Source organism: Crassostrea angulata, chromosome 7 (assembly GCF_025612915.1).
Source record: "Crassostrea angulata isolate pt1a10 chromosome 7, ASM2561291v2, whole genome shotgun sequence".
Classification (NCBI taxonomy): Eukaryota; Metazoa; Mollusca; class Bivalvia; order Ostreida; family Ostreidae; genus Magallana; species Magallana angulata.
Window position 1 is genome coordinate 28,395,750 of NC_069117.1, and position 16,585 is coordinate 28,412,334.

At 32.9% G+C, this 16,585-nt stretch overlaps 1 protein-coding gene across 7 annotated transcripts in view; it reads right to left on the minus strand.

Annotated features, from left to right (window-relative positions):
• Window positions 1-16,585, minus strand: part of LOC128155183 (mucin-5AC-like) — a 148,572-nt gene that overhangs the window by 59,434 nt on the left and 72,553 nt on the right. The gene's annotated exons all lie outside the window — the stretch shown is intronic.

Genomic DNA, 16,585 nt, shown 5'->3' on the forward strand with positions numbered 1-16,585 from the left:
GAATTGAAAATCGATTTTTTCTAGAAATCAACTATAAAAATATAAATTCTTAATAAACTTTTTTTTCTGAGGACAACGCTATAATATAGGGAAACTACGCATATATATAATTCTGATTAAATTCAGACATACATGTACGAGACCCCAACTTAACGGGCTTGGATTTTGGGAATTTGTGCACTGATCAGTTGATTTTTATTTTTTAATTGTTTTTCGTTATGATTTTAGGTCGGTCTGCTCCCCCTCTCACGCACACACTTTTTCAAAATACAAAGTTTCCGCAAGCCTGTTAAGATGTATTCGTTCAAAATGCCACGCATTCATCAAACATATATAGACGCAGTAAGTATTGGTATCTAACCAGGCACCGACGGTCATCAATTCAGGCAGCTGTATCTGTCATGTACGATGTTTAATCAATGACATCCATTTGAATTTCTCAACAAAACAGATTCATTGTATTAAATAGATATTACAGGGTGAAGAGGAATGACAGTGTTGAAATTAGAGCTCAGTGCTATATCATTATATAGATTTTCTTGAAATAAGAATTTGTTTTCGGTTTAAAGTAAGACGTACTTGTTCCTTCAAGCCTTTGATGAGACTGCTTAAACACACCTTTTGAAGTTTGTTTGTTTTACTTTTAGTACCTTTATTACTTTTATCATTTATTACATTGACCTTTATATAATTGAGTTGTACTTTATATACGTGCCATATTTAGCAAACAAATTATGGTAAAGTACGAGAAAATATTAAAGCTGATTTTAATTTAAAAAAATGCACGAGAGCAAAATTAATATCAATAAGCCATACACCTGAAAACCATGTTTTGGAATGAACTATTAAAATAAATATAAACGTGAATGTTGTCGATCAAAATCGTAACGAAACTTTTAATGAATACATGATCGCAAGTTATATGCGAAAAATTACGCAAAAGCTAGGTTGCGAATGTTTTAATCCATTATCTCGTAAATTCGCATGATGAAATCGAAATTAGTCAATAATTAATCTAAATGAAATCGATCAAGTGGAAGTATATAGTAACGACGCCAATGATTAGTGTAGATATGTAGGTATAATGCCTATATTTGTACTTCGACCTACTGATATAATAACTAAATTCTCTTTATAGAGGTGGACAGATGTGTCTTTATGATTGTTTTGCATGTCCACTTCACTGGAAAATATAATGAATATGTATCAGCTGAAACCACATGTACGCACTTCATCGCAAGCAATAGCAATAATTATTGGTAGGTTGCCGGCGCGTAGCATAAATGAGGGGGAGGCAGGGAACCCCCATCCCCCACTTCTTCTTGCAGCAGATAGTTTTCATAAGTTAACGTATTAAAACGTGAATAAACCTAAAGTCCCCCCAACTACTTTTCGGGGAGCACCATCCATTTAAAAAAAATTGAAATGAATCTGTGAAAAGAAGGAAATGAAAAGTGAAATCGAAGTTATGATTAAAGGTACGCAGTTCGCTATCCCCCTTCCCCCAACAAACAAGGATTAGATATTTCACGGTTTGTCAAGATTTTTTGGATACCCCCCCCCCCCCCCCCCCCCCTGCACTTGCACTTTGCTACACAATTGTCTTTTTAACTTGACAATTTACACCAATAACCGATTAGACAAGACAAAAAACGTTTATTATAACCTTTGTTTATAGTGGTAAAATAGCGTATACCTGCTCTAATGGAAAGATAACTCGTGTTACGAACGATAACTCCAGTTATGAAAATTCCGAATATGTGGTCCCTTGAAATCATATAAACTAATGCATTAAGTTATAATTCAATACAATACAGCAGAAAATAAAAATGGTTTGAAATACATAATCTCTAAGAGAATAATGATGAGCTGAACTTTGTATTTGAATAATGTACAAAATTAATCAATGTGTTCGTCATTAGTTCGTAATATTGCAATGATCATGCAATTACCGTTAGAAATGCTAACAGTAACGAACTCGATTCTTAATAATGATAGTAAAATGTTAAACTTCAAAACTTAATATTTTAATCAACCGTCAAAATAGGTACAACCAACTCGTTATTTTCTTTTTTGTGGTGTGTTTTTTTTATACAACAATCATATTTTCTGCGGCCCATTTGACGCTTGCGTCTATGTTTTATTGTATTGCTTCATACGCGATTTTTTATTGAGTTTTAGTGATTGTAACGTAATTCTGAGAAAATTTTGTTCGTAACAATCACTCCTATTAGGTGGGCAGTATATCAGCGCACATTGGGTCCGTCGTCTTAAATACATAATATGAAAAATATTATGCTTGTAAGTGTAAACATCATAATTGGCGTAGGAATTTGGATTTCATTGAAAATGCGTGAAGTGTCTGAGAGAATTGTATTGATATATATATATATATATTTTTTACTGGTATGTACAATGCATGTATGTAATACTTCTTACGTTAATGTTTGTTTCTTATTATACTCTTGAAAGTAGTGGTGGATATGATGTTAACATGCTTCAACTAAAGAATGAAAGCCTAGATCTGGAAGAAGATGGGAGACTCATCGAGATAGTCCCAGGTTCCTTAGTCCACTTCTTTTGATCAGCTATTCTAGGAGGGGGGGGGGGGGGGTCAGGTGAGGAAATTGAAAATAAGTTAAACGCAGTAGTTGAGAAAAAAGCATCCCTATCACTAAAATGCATAACAAAAAACAGTAAATGAACCATCGTGGATGCCAATAGAGACGTCCGTATCAATGAAGACTTCTCCTGGAATTTCCTCGCGGGTGGTTACATGTCCCAACGAAAATCCTGTCACCCCACAAAATGTATTACCCGCACCAAAAGGACAATTCTTCACACTCCAGCACCACGCAATTCCAAGGTGCATATTTTTGTAACACCAAAGAAAACAGTGTTGGAGACTGAAACTTCCTGTAGAAAGCGTCGGCCTCTACAATTGTTGTTATCCCAAATGAAAGCAAAGGTACGAATGAATAATTTAAATAAACCCGTTTAACTCTGAGGTTTGCAGAGGATCGAATACACTTGGCTAGCAAAGGTGATGGTGTTTTGAATATCTTGGATTAAATCATGAAAACTGAAAGTCAGCGTTTTGAAGAAAAAGTTGAAAAGAGATGCCGTGAAAAATGAAAAAGGGACAGCCAAATAAAAAGGTACTGAGTCAATAGTACCTCTTATGGGTTTAGTTTTAGAATGTTGCGATGTTTTCATCTTGGACTTCTTGACTGAATAGAAACTCGACAGACATGTTTGAATATTTTATTAGTGTACAATAAACTAATACAAGAACAGAAGCATGCTTGGGAGTAATGTTACTCCGAGTTCGTTAACAATATAATTCCCTTCAAAACATATTGAATATGTTTGAAATTATTTTGGAAATTCTTTAATCAACCAAATAAAGTTTTTATACACGGTAAATTTGGATTTCAATTCAGGCAGTTTATACAAATATGACGATTGTTTTAATTCCTTTAAAAACTTATTTATTCCTTGTGGCCATTAAAAAGTTTGTGTGAAATGTGCATCAAGTCTTACTGGTAATAATTATATACTAGTACATGTATGTATAGGAAGCAAATCCATAAAAGTTTTCTAATGTTGAACACTCATGTTACATTGTACGTACGGCGAAAGTGGAAAGTACATGTATATACACTCTGAAAAACGGATTTTTGCATGGTCCGATATGACCTTGACCTTTGATCTTCAAACTTGTGTTTCAGGTCTCTGTGCACCCTTTGATCATACTAGATACTCTGTAAGTGAAGTACGAGCTAGATTGGACGAAGTGCAGAGAAATAAGCTTCGGTCAAAAAAATTATGAGCCAGAATTGGCCAAGGGGAGAAAAGATATGCTCCGGACAAGCGATCGCAGACACACGGACGGACAGACAGATTGATCATTATGGTGCGCCTGCAGAGCGGGGCCATAACATATGTAATGTAATTTGTCCTGAAAATGACATTCTGTTCTTGAAGAGTCCCCCTTTCCTTTAATCTAAAAAAAAAAACAAATCTTAAAAAAAACTACCATGTATGGTTTTAAGTCACTACATGGTACGTTAGTTTAAAACTGTCTACATGATGGAAACATAAAACTGATCATGAGTTAGTTATTTAAATGACATTTGTCTTAGATCTAAAACAGATAACGATGTTTACTAGGCGTTTGTCTGTATAAATAAATTTTGAATAATTAAGGTCTTCCATTTTCAACGGAAGACCTTATTGGTTTTTTTCGGTTTCTTTTTAGGGTCTTCCGTTTCCAACGGAAGACCCTCTTGTTATTCTTCGGTTTCTTTTTATTATTAGGGTCTTCCGTTTCCAACGGAAGACCCTTTTTTTTCTCTTCGGTTTCTTTTTATTCTTATACTAATTGTTAGGATCTTCCGTTTCCAACGGAAGACCCTCTTTTTATTCTATTGTTTCTTTTTATTAGGGTTTTTCGTTTTCAACGGAAACCCCTTCTGTTTCTACTGTTTCTTATTATTATTTTTTTCCCGCAAATTTTGTGTAGGCCATTTCTCGAACATTTGTTGTCTGATTGCTATGAAACTTTCAAGGAATGTAGATACTGTTATGGTCTAAATATAGTTTTTTCAAAGTTTTAAAATTCACTTCCGGTTATGAGTTATTGCCCTTTAATTGAAAATAGGGAGGTCTTTTGTCCAGAGTTGATCTCGGAAACTACACAAGATAGTTGCATGAGAATTAGCGAAATTGTAGATAACATCTTATTGTTTTGCTGGCATGAAAATTTTGGCAAAGAACTGGGTACGCTAAGTATAACATATCGGCCCTGTCGAAATGTGAAAAATCAAACAAATGATATCTTTAAAATGTTCGCCGGAATAATTCATGTAGGACACCCCATGCATGAAAGTAACTTTCGTTTGCTAAAATTCACGTGCGTTCGGTAATTGTAAACTCCGAAACCGGACCTTGTTTACGGATTTTGTAAAATAAATGGGTTTTTATAATGTTTGATCTGATATTTCTATAAGGCCGCATTCGAGTACATACACCAATATTTCAGAATAGCACAATTTTAGACTGCTTATTAACATAGAAAGGGAAAGAAATATGTACAAGACTGCGGCCACTTTCGTTTTTTATTTTTCTCTATTTTCAAGATACACAAAAAATGAATGTTTTCATTGGTTAGCTAAGACGTAAGATGAGTTTCTTTAATATGACAATGCCTAAATAGATACTTAACTGTAAAAATAGACTTATGTTGACAATTGACTTTAATTAAAGAAAAATAAAACCATTCCATGGAAAAATTAGAGTATTTTTATTAGTTTATTAGTCCTTAGACACAGTGTATTTGAATTACTCACAATTACATACCGTGTATTGCAGATAAAATGGTCAACATTGTTGTGTAGTAAAAACAAATATACAATATTGATTTCAGGATGGATATAAGAAGAAATATTTTTATTCAAAATATTTAAAAAACCTCAACATTTCTTATAATTTGCTATTTAATGAATATAAAGTTATCTGTGTGTCGTTGTATTCTACATAAATGACGTAACAAGTGTAAACAAATGACGTCATAAAGTATCTAAAAAACAGAAGTCAGTTTCAAAACATTATATTTGTGTAGATTTATATATTTGGTACTAGTTATTAGAAATATATACTAGTAAATCAGACACTGAATGTTTGCCGATCCTGTTGAAGTAATTAAATCAAACTTTAAAAAAATATTTTAACAAGAAAAATAAAATAGTGATCATATTCGAATATGCATGCATTTTAAGCGCCCAGTATATTTACTAGTACATGGATGTCATTAGTCCCTGTAACGGGACATGTGTCTAGGGGTTAGTCGCGTACATATTCTACAGTATTTAAAAAAAATACAACATTTTGCGTAAGAATGTAGGAATTCAAAACTAATGATAGATCTAGCTGTGTTTAGCTTTTTAAATGACAACTTTAATTCTAGAAAATACATTAAATTCTTTTTTTACATCGTTCACGGATTTCTTGTGTTAATTATTTCTTGATCGATCTAAACTATCTATTACGGTAATGTTGGTAATAATTGGTGTTGGGTTATCATTATTAACAAAAAATAATCAGTTCAGATTAAAACATTGTCAAATATATATTCATCTCGCTGGAATATTTACTGGAGGAATTAAATCGCCGAACAGGGGTATGTCCCGATTTTTGATCAATTGATCGATTTCATTCAATTTGAAAAGATATAATTCGCGTGTCTTACTAAATGTACATTAATCAATTAGTAGTCAAGTGTGCATAGTGTTTCTTCGATAAATTTCTTCTAAAACATTCAATCTAAAGTATAATATATATAGTTGTTACAAAACAAATGTAAAAAAAGAATCATTTGACCCCCTCCCAATGGATTTATTCAAAACATTGGAGATCTAATCCTTTGAGTGTTAGGTAATTTAAAAGCAGGTCTTCGCGCGATAACTTCACATGAATTCATAATGTTTGCGTGCCGATTAGTGGACTGGATCATGAGAATACCCCTGAGCACACCGTGTGTACACATGCAGCTTTATAAATATTTGAATAACAAAAACTGTTTCTATTACTTTCCTATCGTTGTAAATGACAAAAAGGCCTTTGATTTTCCATCTTAATATAACAAATACAATTTAACTGCTTTATCTTTCAAGCTTACATGCAATTATTTGATACATGTACACTTCAAAATAATTTCAAATAATGAAATAAATTAATTTCAAATAATATACATGTACATGCTCCAGCTATTATGGTGTTCCGAAGGGGCCACTTCGACTTTCGCCTTGAGGGCGAAGATGCGAGAGTGTGAAGTTGCGAAGGCGAAATTGCGAAGGTGCGAAGGCAAAGGAGCGAGAGTGCGAAGATGCGAAGACGATAGTGCGAAGGCGAAGGAGCGATACTACTATCGCTCTTTCGCCCATGCAACTTCGCACTCTCGCCTTCGCAACTTCGCACTTTCGTCTTCGTCTTTTTTTTATTGCATTCAGCATGAGGTATCGGTCGATTCCAATGGAATCGAATTTGTTGCAGGCACCGTACTCGCCCGAGGTTTGCCGATTAATCTCAGATGTTATTGATACCCATGCGTTATAGGCCATCGTGCTTACTATGAAAGTTTATTAATATTTTACTGTGTTATGTGACATATATGTTTACCGGTGCTCACTATGCTTAATCATTATATACTCCTCATAAAATGTAATGTCCGCAATAATGTGTACACAAACACTTCCAGACTCCCGTCACTTATCAGCTGTCTGTTTACCTTAAACCAACATCGTGGTTCAAACACATTACCATTTTAATTTAATTATGCGACATTCCCTTTCATGCACGGATGAGCTGGAGAGGGGCTGGACCCCCCTTTCCCCCACGGAAAATTAATTCCACACAGTAATGGAGAGAGGGACGGACAACTTCCCCCCCCCCCCCCTCCACCCCTGGAAAATTTAGTATTATTGATTTCACATAGTAAAATTACCAAAAATATGCCTCGGACCCCCCCCCCCCCCCGACTAGTACAATAGTACAATTATCCCTCGGACCCCCCCCCCCCCCCTCCCCACTAGAGAAATAATGAAAATATTGATCTGCCCGGGGTGTTGAAAATAAATTCTCAAAAGTTAATATTCTGCCAAAGATGTAATTTTATACAGCTAAAAATATCTTTAAACGATAGAGAGCTCCAAAAACATAAGAAGGCGAAGGCAAAAGTGCGAAGGCGAGAATGCGAAGTTGCGAGGGCGAAAGAGTGATAGTAGTATCGCTCCTTTGCCCTCGCAACTTCGCACTTTCGCCTTCGCATCTACGCGCTTCGCCGTCGCATCTTCGCACTTTCGCTCCTTAGCTTTCGTACCTTCGCCTTCGCAACCTCGCATCTTCGCCCGAAATTGCAAAGGTCGAAGTGGCCCTATCGGAACACCATAAGCTATATATCGAAGAAAAAGACTGAATTTTCTACTTCCGTTTATGAATTTATGAACAACAGAGAAAATTAAAATTAATGTCATAAGATACGGTAGCCCTTGAATTATTTTGTTTAGTCGAGCAAGCTTTTTGGAAGGCTATTACTTGTACAGCTTACACTTCTGTCAACACTGGAGAAATAGTATGTCACATGCTCAAAACAAGGATGACAGGCACGTGTTATTGCTGTTTTCATTCTCTTATCTAATCATCTTAAAGAGAGGACAAGCATTGTGGGCAAGTTTTTAAGATTATAGGAGTTGACACTGCTGCTGATTTCTATAAAACCAGCGATCAATCTGGAGCGGGCAAAACCTGCCCTTTCAATTTTTCAAAATTCCTTCAAACTAGACAATGTAATCATGCAGTTTTTAATTTTTACCTCGGCTAAAAAGCTCGTACAGAAACTTTGAAAGAAAGATGTTCACATGCATTAGATATTTAAATTGATCTTAGATTAAAAAAATAAATAAACTGATTTTAAATACATTTTGCCCTTCGTCTCAATTTGTACATTAATCTTGTACATTGGGCGTTGTCAGAGGTGCAAGCGAAAGTTGCGTAACACGACCTCTGGTGAGAGAATGCAAACTATTATGATGATGATGTATAAATTTATATAACATTAAACATGATTAATTCCTTACTGCAAAAGGCAAAGAAATAATGGATTAAATTTGTCTTTATTTCCATTATATACCAGAACATCCTTTCTATAATTATTATTTGAAGAACGTTGTCAATACATTTCATGACGTCATGACGTTTTTGGTTAACTGAATAGCTATAAACAATGCTATGTTTAGATAACTATTATATGGAAACCGTTAAAGATATTTTCAAAAATCAAACTGTTTTGAAACCGGTTAATTCTCCGAATATTTCACTCAAAATTTCATTAACTTTGAAAACAGGGCCGATTTTGCTGCTTACCGTACCCAGTTCTTTATTTTGTGAGCTATTTGCCGGTTAAGTTTAAGGTTTTTTGGGATCTGAAATTTTGTTGCTTTTTGTATAATAACCTTTAAACTAAAAATATTTTGTTAAAACAGAACAAAAGTTGTTGTGAATAACGAGAGCTTTCATTTAAAATTAAAACAAAAGGGCTGGCCCCTATAATTAGGGGTCAGCAGCTCATACACGTCTTTTTCTGATGGCTAAAATCGTTATCATTTTATGAAAAAAAATTAAATTATTTTTAATACATTAAATATTGTCATTTGGTATCAAATAAAACAAGTTCTGTGCTATATTTTTTTCAAATTCCATAAAACAAATATGTGAGAATCGTACATGAACGAGTTAATATGTCTACATAGACACACAAGCGAACAAATGCCGTTTTAAGGCCCAGGCATTTACTGCATTACATTGTGTTGCGTCTAAGATAAATTGTTGTGATTCAATTTCATTTTTTTTTCATCTATATCATTAATGAATTCAATGAACACACACAACTACTTATTTTAAACGTGGCTGCGCAGAGCAAATGTTTGTCGCCCCCCCCCCCCCCCCCCGTATGTAAACCCAAGAATGTAAATAGTAACGAACGGCATTGTAGAAAAGAGAGAGCCGTAATGCAGAAGAGAAGTTGTGTATTTTTTTCGGTGTACAGATGCATTTTCAATTTACTGTGAAACATATGAACATGCACAGGGAACAATACTACATATTTGTTTAAGGAGGGATATATTCTCGTGTGAATCGTTTACAAGGAAATTCTGACAGTCACACTTCTGTCGACCATGTCGACGGATGTTTATCACGTTTATGTTTCCATTGATCACCCGTTGATAAGCTACGAGTAATAAAGGAGAAAAGATGGACATTAAAGTGTGTGATTTATGTGGATGTTACTGAAGAAGGTGAGGCTTTTTACTCCTTTTAAAGTTTCTTGTCTTTTAGTGGTTAAAATGTCAGCATGTTAACTGGTTAACATTTAATTTAGTACATGTAGTTAGTACTGTTCATAGATTTTCTCATGTTAAGTGCATCACGTATGAAGTTACAAATATTTCTTGATGATTTAACATCTGCTGGGTTAAAATTTTTATAAGAGTTACACAGTTAGATGTTTTTGTTATGGTGTGGGTGTTTGTTTACTAACGTGTAATTTTTACATTGTTTACTGGATGTTTAGACTTGCTCGAGGTTTATGGGGGACTGGAAAGGATGACCGAATTTATCTTTAAACATTGTGAATTTTCAACTCAAAATTCAAAGCAGGGTCTAATTAGAAACATTTCATATTCTTGTGCGGAAGACTCCAAATGTAGAAATGAATACCCTGTAGACATAACATTAAGTAAATAAAATTGTATACTTCAGACTTCAGAGATAAAACATGAATTTTTATGATGCCGATCATTGTATCATTAGAGAGGTGTAGCAGACCAACGGGTTCCCGGTACAAATACTTGTACATGTAGGTTACAAGTACGAGAGCACGCCAATATTGATTAATTACAGACAACATCTGAAGGTTGCGACTGTTATATTTTATTGAACACTATTGTTTAAAATAATTCTTTATATATGTGACGGTCAGACCGGCTTGAATACCAGTGCCAGATAGCTCAGTTGGTAGAGCACCTGAATAGAGATTCAGGGGGCCCAGGTTCAATTCCCGGTTTGGTGCTTCATTATTTCTCTCATCCTGTTACAATAAAAACACGTATGCTTAGCTTTACCATGAAAAATATATATAATTTAGTATTATTCATTGGAATTTAAGATTGGTTAACAAACTAGAACAAATATATATTTGGGAAAAAAATTCCACTGTGTTTATGTATCGAAAAAGAAAATATAATATAAAACTGCTAATGAGAGGTTTAATTTCCACCTAAAACTTGTATTAACTTTAACATGCATCATCTTCGGTATTTATAGGTATAACGTGTACAAAATCCGATAAATTCGTTTTTTATTTTTATTTTTTAAAATTATTTATTATTTCATAATTGATATACACTCTTTGGCAATTATCAGAACTTTTTCGTCCTTACGAATAGAATCACTTATATATCACAATGTAAATCTGTATGAAGTTTTCAAAATTTATTTTAAAATGTTGCTTCTTAAGTTCACTAATAAAACCAGATTGAAGTATGTTTCCCGCAACAAAACTTCAAAATTAGAAATTGTCATAATGCAATACGTGCTTTATGTATAATGGCTACTTTTTGCAATTTTCATTAGTGTTAAGTAACCGCCTAAATGAGGATCTATTCAAACAGACAGAAAGACAAATGTGGAAAGCAACAGCTCCGCTGTTGTTATATGATTTAATGTTCTCAGCAATGATCTTAATATTGGGCAAAAAATATAAACAGTTTTTTGGGGGGTAATTTGTCTCTGCCATACTTATATAAGTAACACATTTTTTCATCATCAACGTAGAACAATTTGAAACATCGAGCAAACTCTAACAAAACCGGAAATGATATCCAATGTATGACAATATATCGTTGTGGAGTAGTCAAGATCATACCATATCATATCATGTCTTCCTTAAAGAAATATAAAAAAATAACAATATCGATATTTGCCTTCAACTTTGTCATTTTGTGTTTATTAACAATTTTGTTATGGGACTTTGTAAAATATATTTTTATTGTTTCTTAAAGTCTTAACTTCTGTAAATAGTCTTTAAGTCATATTTTGTTCATAATGTGACAGTCTTTTTATGAAAACTGAGCTTACTGTACTAAAAATTGTATTTACTCTATGACAATTTAATCAAATGTGATCAGTAAATGAATACAAATTTATCCTATATGCTAAGTATAAATTCTAAGATAACAACATTGCCCAGCGCCTTAGTACACGACACAAATGTTTATCTTGTTTTTATGTAAATTAGCTCCCAGGTTTTCCGTAGGATGAATAAACAATATATTTTAATAAGGTATTCACAGACAAATGAACGCATGTCTAGACACAGCTATTACATATAATATTACTGATTTTTTTTATAATCCAGTCTTTTCGCATTACATTGAATGTAATTAGGCTAGAACTGACTCTCGTCCTACTTGAACACCATTCATACACTCATAAACTCGTCACAACGTGACTCGTAACTCTTTATTTTGCTTAACAACCTAACTTTTAAATAACCAGGACAATTGTAAATATTATTTAATGGCATTCTCTGTTTAAAACTAAGAAGGGGTTTAAAATCATATGACCTCGTCAAGGTCATTGTAAAATTGGGGAAAAATGAAAAACAATTAAAATAAACCAATAGAATGAAACAATTATTTCCTAACTCTATTATAAAAAAATCAAATTAAAGAAATGGTGGTATTTATATATTTGTTTTGTTTGATATTAATCAGGTATACATATGAGTTCGTCAGAAAAGAATGAAATTTAACCGTGAATAATTTTCAGCGATATATTATTATTAATCCATAATGCTATAATGGTGAATTCAGTTTTTTGTAGACTACATACTCATACATAAAATAAATTATATAGAATATATACCTAAGTTTCAAGGCATCATATTTATTCAATTGTATATCTGATACCTTATTCTGGATCCGATTTAGTTAAAACATATACGTAATCAATCAATTTGATTAAAAGCTGACGTTGCATAAAAACACAAAAATATTTGTTTCTATTTATTTTTGACATACTAAAATTAATTAGATATGTTGTTGTGTATATATTAAGCAAACCCAGTACATTTTCTTTTGCAAATTAAATCTACAAGTTTTCTTCGAAATACGGGATCAAAAAATCCATATAAGAAAGGGTTAATAACAGCATTTGTAAAGTATAGCAATCTCATTTGGCGAACATTTTTAGAAATATCGTCCAGAAATTAGGATCTGCTTCTTCTTTCTTTATTGCAATAACATGAGGGATATAGCCAACCAGCATACATACTTGTAGAGTGAAAAACATTAATGTAAATGGGTACGACCTTCAAGGTGTCTTCCTTTGTTAATTTTTTGACCTGATCGCATTGTTAAACCATTTCTCCCGTTTTCTGATTCAATGGTATTTATATTCATGGTAATTCGTCTGCGTCTGCAATAGACTTTAAAGATAAATACTGCTATCGAAAAGAATGATATAATTATGAGAAGTATACATGTCCCATGAACGACTGTCATGAAATACAAACTTCCTTTATCCAATGCAATGGTATCATTATCTATTTCCTTACACTTGTACCCAGTAATGTTTTCTTTATAAACTTCGACAGTTCCAAATGCAAAAAAAGTTGGAATATAAGACAACATACACTGTCATTTCATTTTTCTTATATAATAAGCATTGAGTAAGTCAAAATCACCCGAATTGAGTAGAAAAACAATTTGCAAATCCACGAGTCAGGAAATGTTACACGTCTTGTAATCTGAACTATGTTAAATGTAGCACTCACTGTAACACACATTAAATCTACAGTTGCCAAGATCGGTATAAAAAAGCGCCCATGGCCTTTATTCATCAACCCTCTTTGGTAAACAAAAATAACAGTTGCATTTCCAAGCGTTCCGATAATAAGCCAGAACGTAAGCAGAATCGTGTTTGGTAAATATAATTTGCTATAATAAGAATTCCATATTTCAAGTGTAAAAGTATCATTTTTCGAAGACAACACTGTTTGCATGTCTTGTTGGTTTATATGTTTAAGAAGAAAACAAACCACAAACCTTTATTAACATAATCCATTGAATGCAATTTGGTTTTGAAAAACTCACTTTTTTATAGTTTCAGGGTTAAAACCCCAATTTTCAGTAGAGTATAAAGTCCAGTAAACAATTATATTAGATTAAACATGTTCAAAGTGTTCAAACCCACGAGTTCATGCATTCATTCGCAAATATATTGTACAAAGAGTAAAGTTTTCAAAATATTCCGACATTTGATAGCGGAAGTTTAAACATTTTTTTTGAAAAATTATATTTTGTATAATTGATAGTTGGGTAACCTTTGGTAATGCGCATTCCACCTCCTTCAATCTTTCTAACTTCCTGATTCATATCTGCAAAATATGAACTGCTCTGCAGTAACACGTGGTTAATTATTTATAAAATAAGATGATCATTTATACTTAAACGGGCATTACGATCTATTTGTCTGTAAATATTTTCGAGATTTAGTTTGATCAATTATATTTCGTCGGAAATGATGTTGGGTTTTTTTAATTTAAAATATCCATTCTTTTTTATAATCAGAAATTCAAATATATATTTTTTAAACCACTGAGGTAGTGATTTAACCAGCTAAGAAAGATATGTTCAGTTTATTTAGTTCAGATTATTAGTACATCAGATGTACAAAGAGGAACAATCTTGCTGTACTATAATACTTATTAAACAACGTGTTTGTGGTGCTGTTTTATTGTTACACTGTAAATGTGTTATAATCGTATTGAAAAAAAAAATTGCTCATAATACCTTGCTTAAAAATGTAGCATAAGTATCCTTCTAGAATGATAATAGCAAGAGATAAGCGTCGCATTTGTTTAAGTAGGGATACATTGGTTTATAAAAGGAGATGTTAAAAGGGGGGAAAATGAAATCTGATTAAAATCATATCCTCTATCCGCTCCTTAATTTTCTATTGTCGCTACAAGAGGATCTGAACAAACTTCGCTTGAGGTCACCTCCTGGTGAACTTTGTTCTGACCAATAAAATCGTAGGTTCCATTCCTCAGGTACGTGTTTTAGAAGTTATGTCAAAACAATCTTTGGATTCCCTGAGGTCGTCTAAAATCAACTTATACCCCGTCTTTAGCTCGCTGATACCGAGAGATTTGAGAACATATGCAGTCGCTTCGTCATACGACTCCAATTTGGTTTGTAACCTAATATTACCGTTTATAACACTTGCTCTGATTGACTAAAATAGCACATGAATATTCTTAAATTCAAGTTCACCTATTGTTGACCTCAAGCGGGGTATCTACAGATCCTCGTGTAGCGACGATAGAAAAACAAGGAGCGGATCGACGATCTGATTTTAAAATGTATCATTACATGTATACTTATCATACAAATAAAAAAGAAAAACACACCTGTGGTAGTCTTTTATTCTATTTCCTATGTGTTGTGTTTAGAAAGATTTATTGTAAAACATAAGTGAATTGAATTTAAAACTTTATTTTCTAACAGAAAAAAATAGCGAGGACATGAAGGTAAGACCAGTATTTAGTATAAATATAAAGATTTATTCAGACATAAGACCTTGGCAACCTAATGCATTTTATCTGAAAAGATCAGACATTTACCTGACGTAATCTTTTTCTGTTACAACATTTCAGGGAATATTATGAGTTGTTAATGTGGTTTGCGTTTATGAATTTTTTTATTGTATTTTTTTCAAACAATCAATAAATACATGTATTAAGTACTGTTCCGTTTTAGGACTACATGTGCTTTTAAAATGCGTGTTTTCAAAATAAATGTTTTTAAAATGTTAAAAGTATTGCCTTGAAACATTACAATACATATCATTTAATATCTAATAAATTAGTGAGATGTAGGCGTTTCCGTTAAAAAACATTCTTTGATACCTGCATAAAAAATTGTAGCTGGATCTACATTTCCTTGAGCTAGTACTTGTCTGATTTACATGAAAAACTACATGTATTTATAAAACGCGAATTTCCAAAATAAAAGATGTTATGACATTTCAATTGCAAGTAAACAAAACACTTTATAGGTAGATAAAACATATAACTTTCCTTGAAACATAAACAATACACTTTAATCTTGCTTGAGAGAAAGAAAAACTGTGACGTGGAGGCTACATGTTCCAAGAATGTATATAATGAAAATATAATATATATATATATATATATATATATATATATATATATATATATATATATATAACATTAACACTGCCGCATATGAAACATGCATTAGTGGACTATATACATTTGTTTTCCCTCGGACTGAAATGTCATATTTTCATTGGATTAAACATGGCACGTGATTGCCTCATATATCTCTATGTAGGTTCTTTGAAGATTAATATTAGGCAATATGGCTATCATTGGCCGCCGCCTCACCTACTAATCTCGATATTTCATATTATTTAACACAGAAATCGTGTTCAGTTAGTCCTTTAAACATTTAGAGTAGCGGCTCTTTGGAATTATTTTTAAAATTAGAGTAGTTGCCCTTTGAATATTGACGTCACATTGTTGTGTCTGGAGTAGAACAAAATGGCAGCGTCTAAATTTGCTCAAATTTCTGCAGAGTTTTAAAATTGAATAGCAACAAAACATTGTAATTAAGATGGGTGAAGCGAAGTTTTTTTAAAGCGTATTTGAAAGATGGTATTGATAATTTTGAAGAGTTTAAATGAGTTTAATTGGACGAGATGTAAGGCATCTTGTACTTCGCCTCGCCATCTATGAAATTGATCAACCCAATATATTTCCGTAGTGAGTCAGTAACTAACATGATAAGTAATAATGCATACACTGCCACGGTACACGTAACACGGCTGTTTAAAATTGTTAAATGATGAGTTTTGAATTAAAACAAGTACATAGTCGATCATCAGAATAAAGCGTCCCACATACATTAGGAGTGCAACCACTTCTTCAGCGTTTTCCATA